We start from the raw sequence: 8,442 nt of genomic DNA on the forward strand, positions 1-8,442 counted from the left end.
AACGATAAATCTTTATACAATAGTAAGAATATTATTATTTTATTTTTATATAAGTTAAAAAATAAGTTGAGCTTTCCTTTTTTATTTTTTAAACAAAGTATATAAAAACACTTTGAAAAACAAAAAAAATAGTGAATGGTAACACTAAATCAATCTAGTGTTTCTTATTACACAATAGAATATAGATTACATTTATGGATAATATTAATTTTATACAGAACAATATAATTTATTTAATTTTTATGTATAAAATTTCTACTTGTGCAATATCATGAAAATCGTAAATTCATAATGGTAGCTGCCAAGAGAATATATTTCCTTCTCTACTTCTTGCCAAATAGGGAATTGACTAATGTAATTAGCAAACTTAAATCGTGTCATTTACAACAATAATGTTTCTTTTTTTTTTTTATGTATTGAATAAGAAATTTATTCTGTTATCTGCATTGAGTTAATTTAATATGAAGTGTATGGATCTCAATAAAAATATGACAAAAGACAGAAATATATGAAAGTTTAAAATTCATATAGTCGACCCCATATAGTGGAATAAAGACTAGATATGTTGTTGTTTATCTGCATCGAGTTAGTTTGACTTGAGCATACAAAGAGATGAGATCTATATTCTCCTCTTATTTTATAAGTGTCGGATAAATATTATATTATTTTATGTGAATAATATAATATTTTTGTATTAAATAATTATTTTTGATTTTATTTAATTATTAATAGAATATTATGATTAAGCATAATAAATAAATGAAAGTATTTATGGCTTGTGGGATTATGCTAGATGTCCCGAAATTCTTACAGGGAGTTTTACAGGGAAATTTTTTAATTTGTTTTATTTTCTTTTTCTTTTCTCAGCATTTACGTCAAACCCCTCACCCCATCCCACCCCAATTTCTCCCGCCCACTCACTGAAATTCCCCCCTCCCTCTCTCTCCCTGTCCCCCTCTCTCCCGCGACCCCTTTCCTCCCATCTCTGCCATTCATCGGAACCCCATCTCTGCTCAGGGAGTTTCAATGAGTTTCCTTACATTTCTCTATACGCTTGAAAATTTTATTTTTCTAATATCGTTTCATGTTGGTTTCCTAGGAACAGAAATGATTCAGCTGTTTCAATGAAAAAGAAATGATGTTCTGTCAGTTTTTTCTTCCTTTGTGTTGTGCTTATATGTTTCAAGTGAGGAGTTGCTGTTTCTTTTACGAAAACATGACTTGTAAATATGACCAGTATAGGTTCTAGTAAAAAATAGATGACAGATGAGATTTCTCAAAAAAAAACCTGATGCAGGTTTTCTATTTGGGTTGGGGCAGAGTTGAAGCAAATCCACCCAATACCCAATCCTTCGTGATCCTTAGTCCCCTCTTATTTGTCACTTCTAAGATTTGCTATTTAAATAGGGCCATTTTATCGGCTTCTTTCGCCTGCGTAACTGGCTGCAGTATATATATATATATATATATGTTGTATATATTGCTTGCTGTATACAAAGAGTATATACTAAAGTCCTATCACAATGCTATACATGTTGTGCATAAAAATCAAAATATTTATTGACAATTATATATTATCTAAGTTATTTATAATTATAAATATTAAATACTTCCCAAGTTTTAAGCAATGGTACTGAGAGTTAGAGCATCAATGGAGGGAGTATTGGGAAGAAGGTCTCATGGAGGGACATGAACCAACAATGTTAATACAATGGCACCTAGAGTATATACAACATATAATGTTGATCTCATCTCAATACTGATTGGCATCTGTTCTAATACATAGATATGGATGTTATGATTTTAATCAAAAATATTAAAACAATGGCACCTAGGAGTTTGATTTCCTCTATCAGGTAAGCTGGCAAAAAATAATCACAAGGCATCTAATTTTTTTGCGAAATAGATATATCTCTAGGAGAATGACAATCAAAGCTGAAAAACACATCGCAGGGGTAACATTAGATTTCAGAATCAATAACAGAGTCTTCTAGAACAGAAACAAGTCATTGCACACACAGCATAATTGAAAAATATCCAGCAAATCCAACAACACAAGTTTCCCAACTGCTAGGTTTGGTAGAGAAACTTATCAAGGCAATATTGAATAACGTAAGACAGCCATGTAAAACATGGAAACACAACTTGAATATTAGTGATTATTTGGGGTATTGATAGCTTAAAATTAGTGATTATGGTATATCATATCATAATCGGCACTTGAAGATGTAATTTTTTATTTTTATTATGTAATCAAATTCAGGGTAATGTTCTATATATATAGCAGATGGTAGTATAGTGGTGATTTTTGAGAAGGCTATATATATAGCAGGTTTCTAAGCCCTAAAGTTATAGAAGTAACCAATTTAGAGAGAGGAGGAAGTATTTTTGAGAAAGTTTTGATAAGCTTGAAAGGGTAATTCTTTCCCTGCAATTGAATTCAAGATGCCTGTAAATGTCAGCTTGAAGTTTGCATAATATATTGCTCGTCTAGAGCTATTTACTCCACATGCAAATCATGAATATGTTCCTGAAAATGAACTCAGCGGATTCTAATACTTGAACTTGGGGTGACAGGGAATGAGAAATGGGGGGCTGTTGCTGAAATATAATGGTTGAAACTGATGGAAGCTTAGAATCAAGGTTTTCTCTGACGGCGGGGCTGGGCCGAGCGGGGAGGGGCGACGACGGCGACATTGGGGCTGGGCAGAGATGGGGTTCCGGCGGAGATGGAGGAAAGGGGTCGCAGGAGAGAGGGGGAGAGGGAGAGAGAGGGAGAGAGAGGGAAGGGGGGGAATTTCAGTAAGTGGGCGGGAGAAATTTGGGAGGGGGGGGGGGGGGGGTGGCGGCTAGCTGGCATAAATGTCGAGAAAGAAAAAGCAAATTAAAAAAAATAAAAAAAATTCCTGTAAAACTCCCTGTAGGAGTTCCGGGACATGTAGCATAATCCATGGCTTGTGACATGTGAATGTCCAGTCCGAGGTAGCAACGTGCCGAAAGCGAGGAACGCGGGGCTAAACAGGGCCGGACTTTTGGAGGGCCAATCATTCGTCACCAGCTACTCCTCCTTGCAAAAGTCGCGTGGGCCCCACTGTCTCTCCTTCCAAAATCTCCTTTCCAATCAAAGCCGTGTTTGGCTCTCCGCTCAGAGCAGGACTTGCCTCTTTCGGGACATCTCCATATCTCCCCCGACACGTGTCCGCTCCTATTAATTGCGTTGCCGACCCGACCCTCCAAATTACTATTATTTTATTTTTATTGCAAAGCCTTTAATTTGAAGCGCTTGGGCTGTGCAATAATATAGGAGTGCATTTAGCTGTCTAATAGCTCGATTGGAGAAATTATTTTACACATTTAACTAACTTTCTACTAAAGTACAAGATGGTATACGGTAGCAATGACATGTAGATTATAATTTATTATGTGAGAGTATTTGGTATCGAAATTTAGAAATTTGAAATGAAGTAGCTTTAATTGGTAAAGTTTTAGGACTGATGCTACTTGTACATTTATTTTGTATCTCTTGAATTACATAAAGGGATATTATAATATGTAGATTATTATTTATTATCTGAGAGCAATTGGTACCGAAATTTAGAGATTTGAAACGAAGTAGCTTTAACTGGTAAAGTTTTAGGACTGATGCTACTTATACATTCATTTTGTACCTCTTGAGTTACATAAAGGGATATTATGACTAAAATACCCCTCATCTCCATGCGTCTCATGCGCCTCTTGAGGAACTTTTTTGCCATTGATATACCTTTATATAGTCTAAGGTGTACACAAAGGTATACCAATAGTATTTTTTAAATTTTAGTCTATTGAATTGTTGTTAGTCTCTAATGACCGAAACTTCAGTGGCCAACATTTTTTCAGTTTATAAATTTAACTTAATTTGTATTTGTTCAATTTCAATTAACTTACTTACAATTTAATTAAAACATGTTTGATTGTAATTGTTTTCCATGAAAAATGTTACATCAATGAAATTTTTTTTATGTTTGCATGTTTGATTGATTAATATTTTCCATGGAAAATGGTGTGTTTGTTGGAAAAAATGAAAAAGAAAAATATTTTTCAATTTCATGAAAAATAATTCCCATCTCCCTCCTAGTTGCAATTTTCTATGAAAAATAGGCCAAAACATGCTTCAATGTGTTGTACTATGAAAATTTTCCATGAAAGATGTTAATTAATCAAGCATCAAGTATGAAAAATTTTCCATTGATGTAAGGGTGTGTTTGAATAGAAAAAGATGGAAAAGAAAAATATTTTTCAATTCCATGAAAAACAATTCCCATCTCCCTCTTAGATGCAATTTTCTATGGAAAATGGGTCAAAATATGTTTCAATGTGTTGTACCATAAAAATTTTTCATGAAAAATGTTAATCAATCAAACATGCAAGCATGAAAAATTTTCCATTGATGTAATATTTTTCATAAAAAACAATTACAATCAAACATGCCTTAACATTTTTCATGAAAAACAATTACAATCAAACATGCCTTTAATGTCATTTATGACAGAAAAGTGTGGAAGCAAGAAATTCAAATTAGACAAATCTTCATAATTATTTTTAAATCACAAAAAATATCTATATTGATATATTTGGGATCATAGCCCACTTATAAAAAGATTTAAGTTCAAGAATAAATAAACTCAAAAAAGTTTAAAAAATAACAGATGGAATCACAAAAAAATCAAAAAACCCGATTCTCTAAGTTTTTTGGAGACCATTCGAATGCACTTTCAGTCATCACATATTAACTAATTTTGAAATTGATGTTTTAAAAATCAAAACAAACGATCTCGAAAGATGCATATACTCTCTCATTTATTAGTTTCAGCCTCTGTAAATAAAGGTGATTCTTCGTTTTTAAGTATGCAAGGACTCTTATACAAATCACTTAAATATTTATTTATTTTTCGACAGAGGCTAACTTAGGTATCGAATGGCTCACGTAGAAGACACCTTACATCCTTAACTGTTTTTTGTCTTACAATTTCTCGAACACTTTAAAATAACTCTCTTATAGTTATAAATATATTATTATATATCGACAACAACATATATACAAATAGTTCAAATTATATGAAATCTAATTACAAATTACCTAATTGTATTTGTATTTGTATACCAAGACTCAACATTTACAACCAACTTAAGATGCTTTCTTCATTCTTAGTCAAATCTTCCAAACAGTACTATGAAAAACTAGATTAAACCAATCTATACAACCAAACTAATTGGTAAGTGGCGACCAAATCTGCAAAGCAGGGATTAGGGACATATGCTTGTAGATCTTAGAATAATTAAAAGAATTAGGTAATTTTGCATATATTCTTAGCATGACAGTACATGTTCACATGAAGTCAATGTCCCCATCAACATGGTCCCAAAACTATGGCCAATTCGCCCAACTTCTAACAAATAAAATATCCTCCTTAGTGCTTCCTATTGGTGACAGGCATGACCAATGATGGTGGTGGATCTTCTAGCATTTTGGTATTGGATGGTCACCCTTCAAATTTAAGTTTTTTTTTTTGATTATCGAGAATTCATTATTATTATTTTTAAAATATTTATTAAGTTAGTTTATTGAGTCCGTATAATAATTCACAAATCATACATATTAAATAAATATATAAATATACATATAAATTTATTTTTATATAAAAGATTAATATAATTCTATATTTATAAGCTAATTATCTGAGTAATTTGACTTTTAACCCAAGTTGATTATTAATAATATTGTCAACTAATTACTACTACTACTACTACCTAACTTCTAATCAAGAGATATTTGCCTAATTTTAGAAATTTATCTATGTCCATTGTTTTATTTGTTAAAATATAAAAAAAATATTTCATCCGTATTAATAAAAAATAATTGCCATAAACTTTATGTTAATTCCTAAATTTTTCCAAAACTTCATATTTTAATGTTCACGTAATCAATATCGCATAATAGAGATAAAAAGTTAATATGTTATTGTTGCAATATATTATGTTTTGCTTTAATAGAAAGTTAAATATGTAAATCATTCTCACAATCTAGTTGTTTGTGACTAAACATCTTGTTTAAAAATTTAAATTGTCTTTAAAAAAAAAAAAAAAAAAAGCTACCCAATACATCACATATATACATATATTCAATTCAAAATTAAAGTCAACATAAAGATGAAAGTGGTGGCTGTCTAAGTTCTAAAATTAAAAATAGGGTAGTGTGGAGTGTTAATTTGTTAGGTCACCTATGATTTTTATGTGCCTAACTTGGAGAAGTGAGTATTGAAGTTGAAGGAAAGGGCAGTGCAATTTGCCTAAGTTTGCTCAGAGGTCACCCAAAAAGACGGACCACATCGTGAATTGACTTCTCTCCATCACATTAATTTACTCAAAGGGCACTTTCAAACATTGGAATGAAACATTCTTCCTCGTCTCACTTGAATGCCCTCTCTTCTAAGAAACTTCTTCCACTTTACAATTGCAAATGGGGTTGTGACAGAACCCCACCACCAAGTCTGCTAGCTTGACCTTCACCTTTATCCTAATTTGCCATTACTTGTGTTTGTCTTAATGAACATGACAAACCGTGATATTTTGGTCTGAAAATTAGAGTTTGAATTCAATTTGAAAACATTTTGCCCCTATATCACATTTTGTCAGGAGTGTGACTCAATAATTTATGAGTCATACTACATGTACATCATTTTTGTACATCTTGGACTACACAAGGTGTATCAATGACAAAAATACCCTGCGCCTCTCCATGCGCCTCAGAAGGATATTTTTATCATTGATACACCTTTGTGTAGCTCAAGGTGTACACAAAGATGTATCAATAGCATTTTCCATAATTTATTAGGTTTTATAAATAAAATGAGTTAGATCGTTAATGTCTGCAGCCCAACAAGTACAAACCTGTATATTTTATTAAATTTATTAATTCTATTTATGTCCTGTGACCAATGTATATAAAACAACAAATTGGAAAAAATTGATCATTAAGCATTCTTAGTATTGGGAAGAGCTTGTAATCTGATAAAAGTTTTGTGTAATCTTGTAATCGTTATACCAGTGGCCGCGATATAATGGATTGACTAAAGGTTCTAACTCCTACTATGAGTAAGATTTGATTTGAATCCAAACACATAAATTCTTATATTTTTCTTCGTCAGATTGTTTGATCTTTTTTATTTCATTTCCATTTTCCAGATTCTGTTCCATTCTTCAATCCATTCGATCTTTTCATTTCCTTTTTTTTCTGTTTCTATTTAGTTTTCTTTTGGTTTGTTCTTGGATTTGGTTTATGTTGGTTTGGTTTGTTCTTGCGAGATCGACTGTTCGAGGTAAAGGCATCGAGCATCAACAAGCATTTAAATTCTGGACTTTCAGATGAAAAATCATTATCCCCTATTAATTTCACACAATGAATTGGATTATGAAAGGACTGACGAGATTAATCCAAATCAAGCCTTAGGATAGTCTGAAAAGAACATGTTCAATGATTGATTCTCAAGAGCAAGAAAAGAACATTTATCTAAAAAAATACCTCAATTTCAGAAAACAATTCCTTTTGAAGTTCACATAATAAACACAAAAACAAAACCCAACAGAAGTGAGAGCAAGTGTAAGCTTCAACGATAATGCATGTGTTGTAATTTATTTCGAGAAAGAAATCATATTATATGTCTACACAAGGTAAAAGAAGATAGCCCCACCATGGTACTGCAACTTCATCACCTGCCCTGGTTTCATCTCTATCTTATCAACTATGTGAAGAACATAATAAACGCCTCCAGAACCAGAACCAGAATCAGAATCCAACCTCTTCTTCTTCACTAACTTTGCTTTGTGAGGAAGAGTAGAGCATGAATCCACCAGCTCAACATCAACATCTCCTCCTCTGTTGAGAGCTTCTACTGGAGGATGCTTCAGATTCCTGATGATGGCCTCCTCTATTTGCTCTGCACTGAGAACCAGCCTGCTCAACTCTTCTTCCTCCTCCCCAACGTTCACTGTTACTATCAAGCTCTCGTCAACAACCTCTGATATCTTTCTCTTGCTCATTGTGGAGATCATGAGCAGAATCAGATGCTCAGACCATGCCACCAAGCCATTCTAGCTCTCTCTTTAAATACGCATTTCACTCTCTTTGAGCCCTTAAATCAAATCCATGGATTCTCACTCATCAATAAGATGAGGCTCATGGGAATATTGGAAATCTGAGTGCATGAGTAACATTAAAAGACTCACTAATCGAAGATAATGCCTACCTATAACACAACTTTTCACATGGAATGACAGGATGCATGAATTATCCGTATCATTTCCATGTGATTTATGGCAGCATGATACAAGCATACAAATAATAGCAGCACAATATTATCATTTCCATGGAATCATTTAATCATGATAAAAATGTAGCACGCA

This window comes from Diospyros lotus, chromosome 8, assembly GCF_014633365.1.
Source record: "Diospyros lotus cultivar Yz01 chromosome 8, ASM1463336v1, whole genome shotgun sequence".
Lineage (NCBI taxonomy): Eukaryota > Viridiplantae > Streptophyta > Magnoliopsida > Ericales > Ebenaceae > Diospyros > Diospyros lotus.